The sequence below is a fragment of the Xyrauchen texanus genome, chromosome 35 (genome assembly GCF_025860055.1).
Source record: "Xyrauchen texanus isolate HMW12.3.18 chromosome 35, RBS_HiC_50CHRs, whole genome shotgun sequence".
Lineage (NCBI taxonomy): Eukaryota > Metazoa > Chordata > Actinopteri > Cypriniformes > Catostomidae > Xyrauchen > Xyrauchen texanus.
The window spans coordinates 28,740,243-28,759,055 of record NC_068310.1 but is presented as its reverse complement, the minus strand read 5'-3'; the positions used below and the strand labels follow the sequence as shown (position 1 = coordinate 28,759,055).

Here is an 18,813-nt window from a genome sequence, read left to right as displayed (position 1 = left end):
CATCATGTTATATTTTGAGTGATTTGTGCAGGAATTCCCGCATTATGGAGGTCAAACTTTCAGGAACGTTTTACGCTGTGCAATACAATCCTGCGCCAAATTCAGAACCTGTTATAAAATACATAACAAGCTAACCTTATAACATAAATAGCTAGTATGTGCCTTAATATGAAGCTTATAACAGTGATGACAATTCTCTTCAAATGCCTGGTCCAGTTCTTAACGGCAAAACTGGCCCGACCATTGCATTTTTCCCATACAATGAAAGCTAATGGTGACTGAGACTGATCTCAGGGAGTTCAATCTCAAGGCCATATATACCTGTAATTATTGGACACATTTTGCTTAAGAAAAACAAAGGATTTATTTGCTCTTCTTCAGGTGAGCTAATGGATGGAGGGCATGTTCATTTTGAAAATGTGACTAGAGAGTGACTAGAGAGAGGCAGACAGCTTGACTCCATTGCTGTAAGTGTGTTTTTAGGTGTGGCATTCATTAGACAAAACCGAGACGTCTTGACTCCGAAGACTACAACTGTTTTCCCTGTGCATGCGTGTAGATGCTTTGTGTGAATGTCTCTTTCAGTGCACTATACTCCTGAAGCTTCAGACAGGCGCCTCTGTCAACCATTCAGGGAGTGTATCAAGAGTTTGTTTGAGTACTTATGTCTCTGTATGTGTGTTATTACAGTATTCAATGAGCATGCAACAACCTATTTCCTGTCCTGAACAAAGTGCAGGGAAAGGAGCATTTCCTGGGATTCTTCCCCGTCCACATTGTCCTTCCGACACACACTCACACACACACAGACACACACATTATATGAACGCAGCAGGTAAATGAATGTGACTCAGAGACTCTCCAGGGAGCCTTTCAGATGGCACAGAGAGACATCTTTGCTGAGACATCAAAGCCATGTTCTTTCAACTGTAAAACATTCAGATTTTTCCATCAATCTTACAGTATTGTGAACAAAACCACTGATGAAAAGATGAATTTATGCAACACATCCCTCTTGAGCAAGGACACCCATGTAACAAAAAAGTATCATTATATTATAATTATTAAAAATAATAAAAGTAATAATAATAATAAACATTATTATTTTTTACCTGTATTATTATTATTATTATTATTATTATTATTATTATTATTATTATTATCAATAAAATATATTAGAAAATATTGTTACAGTAATAGATGTTGTAAACAACATGATTGAAATAAATATATTTACAAATAGAATAAATATTTTAATTAAACCTTCACATTTCTAAATATATTACAAAATGCACCAAAGTGGCAAATAAATCTATTAATTTAAGAAAATCTCTGTTAACTTGATTTCAAAAATGATATTAATTTATTCTTATTTAGAATTATACAAAATAAATAACTAAACATATTCAAAACACATTTCCATAAATATATTTACAATATATATCAATTATATATATAGCAATACATTTAATCGTAAAATATTATTATAATTAATTATTTCCCTATGGAAACAAAGAAAGAAAGAAAGTTTGAAACAGTTTTAAAATTTGAAAGAAAGTTTGAAAAAAGAAAGATTGAAACAGTTTGAATGTATAACATAAAGATTGAAAGAAAGAAAGTTTGAAAGAATGTTCCAAAGAAAGAAAGAAAGAAAGAATAGTTTTCTCCGGAAACTGTGAAAGAGGGTACAGACTGTACCACTGGCAACACTACACCGGTCATGGCCAAAATGCTTGTGTTATGTGCGTGTGTCACATAATAAAACAGGGTTTTGCTTTCATCAGTGGTTTCCTCTGTAAACGGAGGTGGTTCTTGCAAACAAAAGACACCAATGAACAAAAGTCACTTTGTTCCACCCTAAAGTGAACGGACGTGTCGGATTATTGGACATCCCAGAGGGACTCCCACGGGGGAATTCGATTTAGACTGGCACAAGCATCCTGAAGCTCTCACATGCAACCCATGAAGGTGTCAAATACTTGGAGAATGCTGTCCATTAGCATTTTCATTCAATGGAATGGTTGTTGGAAGTATGTCACCCGCATGCTGCCATCACTGCTTATGGGCACTTGGCTCTATTCAAAAGTGTACTTATTTTTCTCCAAAGCGCTCCATCAGATGTGACACCAATATCCGTACAATGTCTCGTCTATCTTGAAGTGAAATGCAGTACTTTTTTTCAATAATATCTAAACTATCTTTTCCATCAGGTGTCGTCAGAAGGATGTCTCTTGCATTCTAAAAAGAAAAAGTTTAAATAACCCCACATATTGCTTCAAATATATCTTAATTAAAACAGGTTTTGTAAATACATGAATAAAAACAGTCAAGTCTAGACTGGTCAGATAAAGTAAACCTACAAATGTTGCTACATGTACCTCAGATATTCTGTGCTCAGGGCCATTTAGTTTTTCTCCTAGTATTGTTGATATTGACTTTATTATCAGACAAAGTTTGAAATTTGTATGGGTTCTTGTCTGGTAGCAGTGCCAAGATCAGGCACTGTTCTTGAGTCCTTTAAAATACAATATAACTTTATCTCCCTGGTTAGAACTGGAACTTCAATATGAATGAGCAATAACATCCAGCTTGAGCACACTGAAAGTAACTAGATGTAGAAAATACATCTAGTTACTTTAAAAAAAAAAAAATCTCTGATTTCAGGACCCAAAGACCTTTTGCATTTAAAGCAGATGTAACCCATATACTACACCTAAAGCCTTGCACTGACATCAAGCACCTTCTTGAGGTACTTCTGGAATTTTAGACGAAGTCTAATTTATTTAGTGTGACATCGTCTAGAAGGACGAGAGTTTCTTGATCAATCTTCTCGGCTGCAAGAGAAAAGATATGCAGAACAAAGATATATTGATGAAGATATAATGAAACAAAGCAAGTTCTAGTTTCCTTTAAATTAAGATTTAAAGACTTTTGGACATTCAAAGTGTTTGGACCCATTGACATAATGCCTGATATATCTTGTTAAAAATATTAATTTGTGGTCATCTGATGAACGGAAGTCACCCGGTGGCAAAGGGATGAGTAAATGATGAGAGAATTTACATTTTTGGGTGGACTATCCCTTTAAGAAAGCAGTGGACTTGTCTTAATTAGAAATTTTAAATAAGGGTAATATTTTAAAGAAAATATTTAAAATATATTTTTTAATATTATTTAGGCCCTAATAATATGCTGGAAAATTACCAATGTTCCACTGTGACAACTATAGGTTTCACCATTGGGGCATGTTGTCACAGTGAATTTTTTTCCTCAATTAATTTAATGTTTTCAGTATCTTTAGATTCTGGCCTTGCGGGTAAAGAAAATCTTTGTATATAATTCTATAAAATATGTATTATAATATATAATATTCTTGATTCAGATTTAGAATGTTTTGAGGGTTAGACAAACTGTTGCTTTAAATGCACTTTACTTCTGTCAGTGTTTTACATGTAAAATGGAATTTAAAATCAGTCTAATCAGTTCATTATGTTGCTATTTGAAGTTGGGTATTTGCAATGACTTCAGGAACCCTGTAAAATATTAGAAATTAATACATATCTTCATATGTAGGAATGAACTCCTCAAGATTCCACTCTGTCAGTTTACTTTTCACATATTCATCCATCTGTAAGAAAATAAATACCAGTTAAAAGGCATCTTATCATTATGGCCACCTTTTAATTATATCCAAATTAAAGAGAATTTGATGTCACATGAAGCAAACTAGACTTAATTTATCTTTGTTTAGGCATTTCTGGCTATTTATAATGTGTTGTCAGGTCTAATGTACAAAAAAAAAGAACTGAAAATTAGGTAAAAATGCCTCATATCTCTATAATAATCGTGTAATGAGTGTCGATGAATAACATTTGCAATTAAATGTAAAACTTGATGCAGTTAAAACTAGTTGGAAGCAGAGTAGGGAAATTTCGACACACAAAACTACCAAGCAACTTTCAGACAAAATACTACAAAGCACAGTTAGACATGTTTTCTGTTAAATGTACAGCTAAACAGAGCGATAATTAGCTAGAAAAAGGGCGGGAAAGTTTTTGAAGTAACTTTCTGACAGAAGATTATCGAGGTAAAAAGATTAACTTCACCCTATCACATTTAGGTAGCAATATAGGCAATATATTATATCATTTATAATGAAATAAGCAAAGTTAATGGATACGTTATGGTTCCGTTTTCACATCCAGACTCCAACGTTGAACATTGAAGACCATGGATGTCATTCAGCTACGGAGTAAAATATTTTATTCCTCCACCAACGAAAGTAGTCCAACTAAACCCAAAGCATTAGTCTTGCCGCCAAGAAGCACACAAACTGAAAGATTATCTGAATAAAGTATGTGAGGGAATCCACATGATTTTAGCATCTTTACATTTAAACCATTTTAAAATCAATCATTTTAAGCTCCTGTGGCAGCGGGGGCGTGGTCAAGCGCCCGTCCGGGAGAGAAAAGCGGTAAAGGCGCTCACACCTGAGCTAAATGATAACTAACACCTGTGTCTAATTTCAGTAACATGAGGAGAGCGGCATAAGAGGGCAGGAGCGAGAGAGCAAGAGAGAGAACCAAAGAAGACTGTCTCTGATGTGCTGTAAAAACTTAAGAATTAAAAAAAACTTACCCCTTAAGTTGACGTTTGTTTCCGTCCCGTCCTTGAGCTATTTCACAGTGGTACCGAAACCCGGGACTATTTTTTTTTTTTGGTTATGTGATGGAACCAAGTCGCCCCATAGAGTCCTCCCAGCTGGCGGAAATCCTCCAGTCCCTCGCTAATCTCCATCAGGGCCACCAACAAACCCTGCTTGAGCTCCGGCAGGATCAAGATCGGCGGTTCTTCGAGGTCATGCGGGCTCAGGCAGAGGACCGACTCGCTATCCGGAGCCTCCTCAGCCAGGAGGCTGCGTCAGCCCCAGCCGCGACCCCGGACACCCACGCTACGCTGCCCCCGCCCATGTTACAGAAGATGGGGGTGGCAGATGATCCTGAGGCCTTCCTCGACCTCTTTGAGAGGACGGCTGAAATCTGGGGCTGGCCGCCTGAACAATGGGCAGCCCGGCTAATTCCTCTCCTGTCCGGGGAAGCACAGCTCGCGGCACAACAACTGCCAGCGACGAGCCTCCTGGCTTATTCTGACCTGAAGAGGGCCATTCTGCAGCGGGTTGGTCGGAGCCCGGAAGAGAATCGCCAGCTCTTCCGGAGCATGAAGCTGGAGAAATCCGACCGCCCGTTTGCGTTTGTTCAACGGCTCCGGGACGCTTGTCGGCGGTGGCTGCTCGCGGGGGACCGCGACGTCGAGGGAGTTATCGATCAGGTGGTACTGGAGCAATTTACGCAAAGACTGCCCAGGAGAACGGCGGAATGGGTCCAGTGCCACCGCCCGGCGTCGCTGGAGGCAGCTGTGCAGCTCGTGGAGGACCACCTGGCGGCGATCCCGAGGGCAGATGAGCCCTCCCCCTCTCTCTCTCTCTCCCCTTCCCCTGTGTCTTCCCCTGTTTCCCCCTGTTCCCTCTCGCTCTGCTCTCTCCCCAGGGCCCGTTCCTGCCCCCCGCAGGCGTGGAGGATACATCAGGCCAACTTCCCGGCCGTGGGAGAACCCGCCTAATCCTTCCCCGTCCTTCAGCCGCTCTCCTCCTCAGGTGGTGGCGCCCGCCAGCACGGGTGCGGCCGTGGCGCCTGGGCCGGTCTGTTGGAGGTGCGGAGACCCGGACCACTTCCGGGATCAGTGTCCACTGATGGAGGTGGGGACGGTGGTGCGGGTCTCCGATGTCCCGCAGGCTGCCCCCGGTCGGGCTGGAGCGTACCGGGTCCCGGTAAGGATCCAGGGGGGTACATACCAAGCATTGATGGATACCGGCTGTAATCAGACCACCATCCACCAACGCTTGGTTCAACCCGGGCTTTGGGCACAGCTAAACGGGTGAGGGTGAGGTGTGTGCATGGGGATATTCACAAGTACCCCGTGGTGACTTTAGCAATCAAATTCGGGGAGAAAAACACAGTGTGGAGGCAGCGGTTAGTTCCGCCTCACCCATCCGCTAATCTTGGGTACTGATTGGCCGAATTTTAGAAATGTATTAGAGGGAGTTTGTGCGGATGGGTCCTGCATGAAAGTGAAAAGGTGTGTGATGTGCGATGCTTTGGCAGGGGAGGCGGAGCCGGGGCCGTCCTCGGCTGCTCCGAGTGACGAGGGAAGGGGCGAGGGGGTCACCCCTCCTCTCAGGGAGTTCCCTGAGGGGGACTTCCCCTTGGAGCAGTCGCGGGATGAAACCCTTAAACACGCCTTTGACCAAGTGAGAGTAATCGATGGTCAACAACTCCGGCCGGGTGTCGCCATTTCATATCCGTATTTTTCACTTATTAAAGATCGGTTATATAGAGTGACGCAGGACGCTCAAACAAAGGAGGAGGTGGCACAATTGTTGATTCCACGGAGCCGCCGGAAATGGTTTTCCAGGCGGCTCACTATAATCCTATGGCCGGTCACCTAGGGGAACGGAAAACACTTTTCCGTCTAATAGCCCGTTTCTATTGGCGGGCATTGGCGCGACGTTCGCAGGTGGTGTGCGGCGTGCCGCGAATGTCAGCTGGTAAACCCACCGGCCACCCCAAAAGCGCCTTTGCGCCCCTTCCATTGATCGAGGTTCCCTTCGAGAGAATTGGAATGGACCTCGTCGGGCCATTAGAACGGACGTCACGCGGACATCGCTTTGTGTTAGTCCTGGTGGATTACGCAACGCGGTATCCGGAAGCAGTGCCTCTGAGCAACATCTCAGCACGCAGTGTTGCCGGGGCACTCTTCAAGATAATCTCCCGGGTGGGGGTTCGAAAGAAATCCTCACCGATCAAGGCACTACGTTTATGTCACGAACACTTCGCGAACTTTATGAATTGTTGGGCATTAAGTCGATTCAGCACTAGCGTGTACCATCCGCAGACGGATGGGCTGGTGGAAACGATTTAATAAAACATTAAAAAATATGATTCAGTAAATTCGTGCACGAAGACGCTAGGAATTGGGATAAATGGCTGGACCCCCTGTTATTCGCGGTACGAGAGGTTCCGCAAGCCTCCACGGGATTTTCCCCATTTGAGCTGCTATACGGACGACGCCCACGCGGGTCCTCGACGTCATCCGTGAAACTTGGGAGGAGGGGCCTTCCAATGCCAAAAATGAAATTCAATACGTTCTTGATCTTAGAGCAAAACTCCACACACTGGGGCAATTAACACAGGAGAATTTGCTCCAGGCTCAAGAACGCCAACGCCGGCTGTATGACAGGGGTGCTCAGCTACGGGAATTTGCACCGGGAGATAAAGTACTTGTATTACTCCCAACATCGAGCTCAAAATTACTCGCCAAGTGGCAAGGACCCTTTGAGGTCACACGACGAGTAGGGGACCTCGATTATGAAGTTAAACGTACCGATAGAGGGGGCGTGCGTCAAATATATCACCTCAACCTCCTGAAATTGTGGAGGGAAGAGGCGGCCTCTGTGACGTTGGCAACGGTAGTTCGGAGAGGGCGGAGCTCGGACCGGAGGTAAACAAAGCCTGCGATCCTAACACCCCGGTTCCTTGTGGAGACCACCTCTCACCACGCCAACTCGCAGAGGTTTCCGAACTACAAAAGGAATTTGCAGACGTGTTCTCTCCTCTACCGGGCCGTACAGACATCATACAACACCACATCGAGACCGAGCCGGGTGTAGTGGTACGTTGCCGCCCTTATCGCTTGCCCGAACATAAAAAGAAAATAGTTCGGGAAGAATTGGACGCGATGCTGGACATGGGAGTAATAGAAGAGTCTCACAGCGATTGGTCCAGCCCAGTCGTCCTTGTTCCCAAGAGCGACGGGTCTGTACGTTTCTGTGTAGATTATAGAAAAGTCAATGCGGTGTCTAAATTTGACGCGTACCCAATGCCCCGTGTTGATGAACTGCTCGATCGGTTAGGTTCTGCTCGGTTTTATTCGACCTTGGATCTAACGAAGGGCTATTGGCAGATCCCCTTGACACCAATATCCCGTGAAAAAACGGCCTTCACCACGCCGTTCGGATTACACCAATTCGTGACGCTTCCTTTCGGTTTGTTCGGGGCACCAGCCACGTTTCAGCGACTCATGGATCGGATCCTCAGACCGCATACTGCGTACGCCGCTGCTTATCTAGATGATATCATCATTTATAGCAATGATTGGCAGCGGCACTTACAACATCTGAGGGCCGTCCTGAGATCGCTGCGGCGGGCGGGGCTCACGGCAAACCCGAAAAAGTGCGCGGTTGGGCGTGTGGAGGTACGGTATCTGGGGTTCCACTTGGGTCATGGCCAGGTGCGACCCCAAATTGACAAGACCGCGGCGATTGCGACTTGCCCTAGACCCAAGACCAAAAAGGGGGTGAGGCAGTTCCTGGGGCTGGCTGGCTATTACAGACGGTTTGTACCTAATTATTCGGATGTCACCAGCCCGCTGACTGACCTTACTAAAAGGGGGCTCCAGATCCGGTCCAGTGGTCAGAGCAGTGCCAACAGGCGTTTACAGAGATTAAAGCTGCACTTTGTGGGGGGCCGCTTTTGCATTCACCTGACTTCTCTCTCCCTTTTGTTTTGCAGACGGACGCTTCAGACAGAGGGCTGGGGGCCGTGCTCTCGCAGGTGGTGGAGGGAGAGGAACGTCCGGTGCTGTACATTAGCCGGAAGCTCTCCTTGAGGGAGACTAAGTACAGCACCGTAGAGAAGGAGTGTTTGGCCATCAAGTGGGCGGTCCTCACCCTCCGATACTACCTGCTGGGGCGGGCCTTCACCCTCTGCTCGGATCATGCCCCACTGCAGTGGCTCCACCGCATGAAAGATACTAACGCCCGGATCACCCGTTGGTATCTCGCTCTCCAGCCTTTTAAGTTCAAGGTGGTCCACAGACCGGGTGCAGATGGCTGCCGCTGACTTCCTCTCCAGAAATGGGGGGGGAGTGGTAGGCAGGCCGGATGACGCCCCGGCCTGAGTCGGGCGGTGGGGGTATGTGGCAGCGGGGGCGTGGTCAAGCGCCCGTCCGGGACAGAAAAGCGGTAAGGGCGCTCACACCTGAGCTAAATGATAACTAACACCTGTGTCTAATTTCAGTAACATGAGGAGAGCGGCATAAGAGGGCAGGAGCGAGAGAGCAAGAGAGAGAACCAAGGAAGACTGTCTCTGATGTGCTGTAAAAACTTAAGAATTAAAAAAAACTTACCCCTTAAGTTGACGTTTGTTTCCGTCCCGTCCTTGAGCTATTTCACAGCTCCACTTCAGCTTTTATATTTCCTGTGCATCTGCGGACTTGGTGTGATAGAAATTACTCCATCCAAAACCCACCAGCTTAAAACAACACGCTCATCACTGCAGAAAATTTCCCACTTCTCTCTCCATTCCAATTTGATTTGCAATATATATATATATATATTTTTTACACAGATATTCCTGGCATGAGCCCTGAAAACACAGAGGGGCAGAGTGATACTATATGAATACTCAAGAGAACCAATGGAACTTGTTTAACGTGACGTGCCTACTCTCTATCACGTCCTCACTCTCAACCCAGTGCTGTTGGGTTACTGGTGAGGAAGGGTTGCCAATCCAGCTTTCTTACCCAACAGTCTCAACCCAGTGGTTGGGTAGACAAAATAACCCAGCATTTTTTAGAGCATACTAATCAATAATTCTCTTTTTGCGTTTGTGTTTATTTGCCATGTTTTAGTGCATTGACATAGTCAGAAACATGATTATGCATCACAGGAGTGCACAAACACATGTTGCCACGTTGTCTAAATCCACAGGTAAAAGTTGTTTTGGTTACAAATTAAATGGGTATGTTATTTGCATCCTCACATGTGCAGATACACGTACTTACACATCCTACAGATAATATGTCCCAAAAGCATTGGTTTTTTGTGCCTGAGAGAGTTTTGAAGTTTATTGGAGGTTACAAATACAGGCAACCAATCATGTATGATGGGCAGAGAGAGAATAATTTTGGTTGCTTAGAAGAAAGCTTATGCATTAGACATTCTGCTGTCAGAGACAAATTTCCAGTATATGCATTACAAAGGAAGATACCTGATTTGCACACATACTGTCAAACTCTCTCTCTCTGTCCAACAATAAAGGTCTAAAACTAAACAATAGTTAGTGAATGATGGAGACAGGAAAGAGGAATGACAGAGAAGATTTGTATATGTGTGTATGTACTATGTGTGTGTGTGCTATGCTTACTGTGTGATATATTCTGTTGCTAAAGTCTGTGTTTGACCTTTTGTGTTGAAAATTCTATCATTATTTACTCCTTGACCCTTTATGTTGAACTCTGAAAATAAATCAGTCATATTTGTTCTTTTGAGCAGGTTCTTATCATTGAAAATTATTTAAAATAATCATGGATTGGACCAAACTGGTGCTTTTTTAAATTTATTTGGACATGGTCAGACATGGCCAGACATGGTCTCTCTAAACTGTTGTGTGTAAAACAGCAGTGTGAAGATTTTTCCTTTTGTATTCCATTCAAAAAATAACCATACAAAAGCATACAGTTTTAAAATTAGCAAATAATGACTATATTTAATTTTTTTGGGCAACCTTTTCCTTTAACAATGTTCTACTTATTGTACTGTGTGTGTGTTTGTGCACACATGCTTTTTTCCTGCTGAGTTGTGACAAGTGTTGTGTGTGACTCTTGACATTTCTGTGCAGACGGCCGTCTCCAGCTCATCTCAGCTACTTCCTATCCATACACACCCCACTTCCTGTCCACAGAGAGGGGCTATTTTAAAGCAAGTGAAGGCCTGGAAAGGCATAAAAGAACCCACTAGTGTAGACAAGCTGACTGCTGACTCTGTGTGTGTGTGTGTGTGTGTGTGTGTGTGTGTGTGTGTGTGTGTGTGTGTGCGGGGGGTTAAATGTGGTTTATGACGACATTTCTAGTGTCCCCATAATTTAAATAGCTTAAAAAACATATTAAACTATGTTTTATTGAAAATGTAAAAATGCAGTTTTGCAATGAAAAGGATTTGCAATGAGGGTTAGGTTTAGGGGTTGTGTTAGGTTTAGGGGATAGAATCTATAGTTTGTACAGTATAAAAATCATTATGTCTATGGAAAGTCCTCATAATGATAGGTAGACCAGTGTGTGTGTGTGTGTGTGTGTGTGTGTGTGTGTCTGAGGAAGGATTCCATAAGCTTTATGGCTGTATGGATTGAGGAAATCAGGAGAGAATGAGAACAATGACCTCACAGTTCTTCATCAACCCTCTTCTAATGAGGAACGCCCACTTAAAATTACTGCATGGACGTGTTTGGACTAAACTTTTTGTTAACATTGGTTTATAAACATATGTTCTACTGAAAGAGTGGTGGTGGCATAGTGGGCTAAAGCACAGAACTGATTATCAGAAAGTTGTAATCAGACGGTTGCTGGTTCGATCCCCACAGCCACCACCATTGTGTCCTTGAGCAAGGCACTTAACTCCAGGTTTCTCCAGGGGAATTGTCCCTGTAATAAGTGCACTGTAAGTCGCTTTGGATAAAAGCATCTGCCAAATGCATAAATGTAAATGTAAAAGAGATTAACCGTCCTGGTTACTTCTGTAACCTCCGTTCCCTGATGGAGGGAACGAGACGTGTGTCGATGTAGGGGTCAACTAGGGGTCGCTCTTGGGTGCACGTGATACCTCTGATCTTTGATATGGGAATGGGAATTAGAGAGTGGTATTTGCATGCCACTCTCCCGGATATACTGGTATAAAGGAGGGAGCGTGCATACCGCTCATTCTGGTTTTGTGCTGAGGAGCCGAGAATAAGGTCCCGGCCGTTTCAGCACGTAATCAGCGTTGTGGCAGGAGGGACACAATGTCTCGTTCCCTCCATCAGGGAAAGGAGGTTACAGAATTAACCAGGATGTTCCCTATCTGTCACTCACTCAATGTTGTGTCACTAGGGTTCCACTAAAAAACGGCACAACTAGCTGAACTGTGTTACGTGGATCAGCGGTGCGAGACGGGCAGACTACTGTGTGCCGCATAGCCAGCACACCAGGCCGGCACGTAACCTCCCCTGACGCTAGTATGTGTGTTGAACAGCCCTTTGGGGATGAGTCGACTACCCAAAGGATAATGACAGGCTAGCCCAGTCGTGCCTCTTCTCTTCTTTTTTCTTTTTCTCCCCATACGCCAGTGTCTATGTCAAGGGGGTGTCACTCCCAAGGGGAAGACACCGCCGCAAACTGCCCACAAAAGATGCAGTTTGCCAACAGGGAAACATTTTTCAGCTGAATATACGCCGCAAGGGGTTACCTACAGGGAACCAATGGAACACCTGTCCCAATACGGCGCTTAGTTAGCACAAGTACTGTGCTGGCAGCGAGTTTCTCTGCAAACTCGCCTGCCACAGGACTAGGAGGTAGTCAACCAGGGAACACATTTGTGAATGCTCCTGGGAGTCAACAACGCAAATATTCAGCTCAAGGGAGGTGAACGGTGCTAAGCGCAAGCGATATACCCGGCCGGCTGACCAGGACTTACCTGTTCATTCCTGCTAAGACACGGGATGATACCGGTACAACCCGAAGATTATAGTTGAGGACTTCGCCCAGCAGTTGTCGGCAAAGAAGCAGCAGATGGAGACCATCCTGCCCAGAAAGGGGGCGGGCTGCAGCGCAGTTCCTCGCAAAGGTATGGGGTGTAGCAAATGTCTGTTAGAGAGGTGCCACTGGTCAGAGCCCAGGAGGCCGCCACTCGGGGGTCGTAATGACGGCCGTACACACCGGTTATGTGACCCAGGGAATAAGGAAGGTTAAACATTTGGGTACCACAACTACTTGTGCATGCGGCAAAATTAAATTAACAAAAGATTCTCCTACCGGCCCTCCACCGGGGATGGAGTGGTCTGTTCACCAGCTCCAGAACAGCGGGTTCCAGGTCCCTTGGTCGTTTCGAAACCTTCTTCTTGGCGGCCAGCCGTGAGATGGGATGCGTCCGCTTCCTGCGGGGGGCTCGACGCCGGGGCGGGGCCACGGGGGCGGGCCGCAGCGCTGACTGGGTGCAGGGTCTTGAGCCACGCCACTTTCTGGGCAGGATGGTCTCCGTCTGCTGCTTATTTGCCGAGAACTGCTGGGCGAAGTCCTCAACAGTTTCGCCGAAAAGGCCAGCCTGGGAAATGGGAGCGTTAAGGAACCATACCTTGTCGGCCTCTCTCATCTCGACCAGGTGTGTGCCAGGTGTGTGCCGCATAGCCAGCACACCAGGCCGGCACGTAACCTCCCCTGACGCTAGTATGTGTGTTGAACAGCCCTTTGGGGATGAGTCGACTACCCAAAGGATAATGACAGGCTAGCCCAGTCGTGCCTCTTCTCTTCTTTTTTCTTTTTCTCCCCATACGCCAGTGTCTATGTCAAGGGGGTGTCACTCCCAAGGGGAAGACACCGCCGCAAACTGCCCACAAAAGATGCAGTTTGCCAACAGGGAAACATTTTTCAGCTGAATATACGCCGCAAGGGGTTACCTACAGGGAACCAATGGAGCACCTGTCCCAATACGGCGCTTAGTTAGCACAAGTACTGTGCTGGCAGCGAGTTTCTCTGCAAACTCGCCTGCCACAGGACTAGGAGGTAGTCAACCAGGGAACACATTTGTGAATGCTCCTGGGAGTCAACAACGCAAATCTTCAGCTCAAGGGAGGTGAAGAGGAGGCCAAGGGAGGCCTTGTTCTTGGCGGCCAGCCGTGAGATGGGATGCGTCCGCTTCCTGCGGGGGGCTCGACGCCGGGGCGGGGCCACAGGGGTGGGCCGCAGCACTGACTGGGTGCAGGGTCTTGAGCCACGCCACTTTCTGGGCAGGATGGTCTCCGTCTGCTGCTTATTTGCCGAGAACTGCTGGGCGAAGTCCTCAACAGTTTCGCCGAAAAGGCCAGCCTGGGAAATGGGAGCGTTAAGGAACCATACCTTGTCGGCCTCTCTCATCTCGACCAGGTTGAGCAAAAGGTGGCACTCCTGGACTAACAAGGTGGATGTTACCCACCCGAGAGCTCGCGCCGTGACCTTCGCCGCCCGGGCGAGGTCGGTCGCCGAGCGCAGTTCCTGGGGCGGAAATACCCTCGTGCAGCTCTTTCAGCGCCTTGGCTTGGTGTACTTCCACTCAAGCCCGACGCTCGCGGCTGCCCGGGAAAGCATGTCAGTCATTTCTGCATCAGCGTGTGATCGGGCAACCTCACCCGACGGGGAAAGCCCGACCAAGGCTTTCGTGTCCGACTAGACGAGCCCGCTCTCTGAAGCTGCGCTCGAGAGTTCATCACCTTCGCGGGCACCGAACAAGAGGTCGAACTTGCCCTGGGACGAGCCGGCGCACTTATCCGAGCACCTAATCGGAGCAAACGAGCGTGCCGGGGAATGGGAGGTCCGTGGGGATTTACCCTGGCGGAGGTGGTCCCATTGTGATCCCTGAATCGGCCCCAGTGCTCGCCACGCAGGCCGCATACCCGTAGGTAGGAAGACAGAGGCAGGGAGCCGCTGGGGTGGCTTGCTTTCTTACGAAAGTGAGCCTCAACCGCAACATTGCCATGGTCAGGTCCTCATAATGAGGACATGAAGCATCCACGAAAGTTGTCTCGGCATGGGCAGCGCCCAGGCACGAAAGACAACGATCGTGGCTGTCTTAAGGCGAAAGATATCGACTGCATCCAGGAATAACACACAATTGTAAGGGCATCTTTAAAAAGACACATCTTTTAGAATATACTCTTTTTGAAAGGAAAATACTCTTTTAGAATACAATCTAAATGATATGCTGAAGCACCCAGGGGTGATCTCTGCAATGCACCCATGCAGAGTGGGAAGAAAGGTGCTGTAATGTGCCTTAAAGATCCAGCAGAGGTGAATGGAAGCCGTGGGAATTCAGCTCGCTTATTTCTCAATGAAATAGCAACCGCTCGGCTCCGAATGAGCGGTTTGCACGTGCCCTCCTTTATACCCGTATGTCCGGGGGAGTGGCATGCAAATACCACTCGCCAATTCCCATTGGCCTTTTATAAAAGATCCGAGATGTCTTGGGCTCCCAAGAGCGACACATAGTGTCACTAAATTGTCACAACTTCGAGTGAGTGACCGATAGGGAACACATTTTTTCAGGCAACAGGAAGTGGTGTAGTTTCAAACATTTACTGCGATAAACCCTTTGGTTTCATTGAAAAATTGTCTGAACTAAATTAACAAGCTTACCAGCATTTCAAAATAATGTTTTTACTCTGGAACAATTGAAAGGAATTTCGTTCCCATTTTCGGTTATGTTCTTCTAAAAATTTTGGTTATCGGTTTTGTACGTTGAACTGTATTCACATTGTGCAAACTTAATCCATATAGTCTGACAACATGCCCTGATATGGTCATAAAAAGTAAATATGTCTTCAATTAACTGTTTTCCCCCCTGAACAATTAAAAGTGGAAATGCATACAGATTTTTTATTTTTTTTTAATAGACCTACCCTAGGATACATTTACTGGAGTAAAAAGTGGGAAAACTATAGTTTAGTATTTGTAAACACCAGTATCACTTCAACAAAAATTACAGTTTAAAGGATTAGATTAAAATGTTGACATCTTACAAAATCTTTAAATATGAAAATAGTACTTGTTCTGACATCTAGGTTGCTCCAAGATTATGATTATTTTGCAAAGATGAAAAAGTGCAGTGTATTTATTTTGTTTTCTAAAGGTGAATGATAAACCAGAATTACATGGTTAACATCATCACCATCATCTTTTGCATACTTACTGAACAAACACATTCACACATTGTCACGTGATTTGCTTGGGAAATCCTGACAGAATGGAATGTACAGAATGAAGAAGTGTTTATAAGATGATATGACATACACCCATGCAAACTTGTGATATCACAATATAACACAAAGGTAAAAATAAATGTATTATGTACGTATATATTTTGAAACTGGACGATTAGTTTGGTAACTGCTGTCTTATTATGGGAATAAGAATATCTGGAAAGAAAACACACTGGGTTATTTTTTGCTTGTCCAGGTATGCAGCAGCATAGCAAAATATGAATACCAATAAGAATGTTCAACTATGATGTTCCACTATGTCCACTTGCTTTAAACTTCCCAGATTTTTACAAACACAAATATGTTGACAAGAGAGTCATTGACCTTGCTGTTGCGTAATATTGGATGGGAACACTTTGCTTGTGTTCTCATTCTTGTATTTAGCTAACAATGTGTAGCTAGCAAAAAGCACACAGAGAGAAGTAAGATTCGGGAATTTAGTTTTATTATTTAAATGGTGGTGACATAGCCAAGGGTTGGCAAATTAGGCCCACCCAGAATATTAGAGATTATTCTTTGACATCAAATATATATTTATAAAATAGAAAAAAAAAATAATGCATTAATTGTGATTTCTGAAAATGTGAAAAAAAACATGGCCCTTCCAAAGACCCCTTTTTATTAAGACCCACCCAAAAAGGATAATAAAAGAGAGAAGGGAAGCTCATAATCTTTTTCTAATAAAAGTTATCATTAAAGAAAAAAAAATGGCTTCATTTTATGGGAAATATAAGCTTAATAATAAATCATTTGTTGCCTAACCCCTACTGAGCCATCTCTCAAATTAGACTAAATCTGCAACCCTTTTATCCCTTCGGGCTTTTCTATGTTTATTTAAAGGATTATGCCGGGTTCATTGCAAGTTAATCTCAATCAACAATATTTGTGGCATAGTGTTGAATATCACAAAAATAAATTATTAAGTGGGCTACAGTAAGGCACTTACTGTACAATGGAAGTCCAGTTAAATCCAGTTAAAATATTCACTGTTTCAAAAGAAGTCACAAGATTTAGCATGTATATAATCTATGCCATAAACCACAAGACAAAACGTGATTTTAATGTGACAACATTTCTTACTAACTAATTTGATCAAAATATAAATGCTAAAACAACAATTAAAACAACAATTTAAAAACTCAACAGATTAAATAATACACAAGTTTTAACATAAAAATGAATGTAAGTGATTTTATAAAAATGTAAGGAACTGGGGTGGGGTGTGGCTGTGAGCGCGCCGCGAGCCCAGATAACTACCAATCGTTGAGCCGTGAGGGTTCAGGTGAGAGCGGAGATATTCTTCTCAAAATCTTTATTCTTGTTCTGCTGAAGAAAGAAAGTCATATACATCCGGTATGGCATGAGGGTGAGGAAATGATGAGGGATTTTTTTTTTTTTTTTTGGTTTAACTATCCCTTTAAGATGTTGTTGCTTCAGAGCAAATACCTGCAGAATTGTAGGAGAAATACCTGAAACAATGTTGATACTTAAATGAGATGTGACTGAGAGTGAACCAGTTTGTTCTGCAGTGTTCTGCCCTGGACCTTGGAGTTTTCCCATTTGGGGTAGTTTCTGTATGTTTTGTTTATTTTTTAATTAAAATAAAGCCCATCCTTCTTGCTGCATTTGAGTCCTCGACTTCCCCTGCCGTCAGAGCTCTCGGCCATGGTGGCCACTCCCCTGCAAGCAGCTCTCCCGGTCCTGGTCACAGAAGGTTGGTATGCCAGTGAATCTTACCATCTCATACCTGGCTACCGCCCTCCTCTGTGTTTGGGCTGCTTATGTCTCTGTGCTCAACCCTGTGGCCCCACCAACCCTGACATCTTTCCTGTGGCGCCGCTGCCCAGTCTGTCCTGTTACCTGCGGTCGTCAATGAGACTGTCCAGTTCCCTTCCGCCTCCCTGCCTGACCTCATCCCGGTCCTCAAGCCTCCTCCCTGGCCACCGGATCCTGCCCCTTTCATCAAGCTTCCTCCCTGGCCGCAGGATCCCACCCTCTACCTGGATCCTCTTCCCAGGCCGCCAGACCCTACCCCTGGACTCTTCTGTCTATCTATTTTAAAGGGCAGTGGAATTTTATCAGCCCTGGTTCAAATGCCAGGAAGACTTTTTTGCATTCTGTAATGTGGCACAATGGCATTCCACACACACTCTGGACAATAAATGACCACTAAGCCTCCAGGAAACAATGCAAGACGTGTGCATGTGTATGCTTGTGTTCTTCCTAAGCATTCTTTACCTGATAGCACAAAACTGCAGCAGCAAAGAAAAACTAGGTTAAAATCCCTCTTCAGGCTGTTTGTAAAATCTACAAATGCGACACGTTTCAAGAAATTGCTAGAGAGAAGTGTGCCTTGCTGCGCTTGAGTGTGAAATGAAAAAGGTCTTGATGAGATCTTGTGTCATTAATGTTTTCTCTCTTCGTCTTAACGATACTCATTATTGAACAATTTAGCCTATCAGACAAATCCACCTTAGGAACGGCTGAATTGGAGGTGGCGTGGACCAATCAGCTATCAGAGTGAAGTCTACTTTTTAGAATCCAGGGCGAGTCCTCTGGGATGTCTCTGCTCATATCCAATTCACTTGAACACAAGCCATCCTTTCTACTCTGTCTCAAATGTATTGTTTTCATCTCTCTCCATCACTTACACTCTATCATTCTCCTTTCCCTTCTATCTATGTTAAATATTCTCTTTGTTTGGTCTTTTCTGGACTGTGAGTGACTCTTTGTCTGTCATCAGGGGTGCCGTAAGTATTTTTGGGCCCCATGACAACTTTGCAACTTTGACAACATCTTATTGCATACAGTTATTTTTTTTTTCATTAAAAGTTTTCATTCATAATAAATGTGAACATAATCACAATTGCACATTCATATAGGGAATATAAGGGAATATAGGGAATATAAGGTTGCAATTGTACAAGTTTATAACAAT

The 18,813-nt window shown here is 44.6% G+C and overlaps 1 pseudogene; it reads left to right on the top strand.

The window, feature by feature from the left end:
- Positions 1-17,936, top strand: part of LOC127628577 (2-aminomuconic semialdehyde dehydrogenase-like) — a 37,413-nt pseudogene extending 19,477 nt beyond the window's left edge.
- The last annotated feature ends 877 nt before the right edge of the window (positions 17,937-18,813 follow it).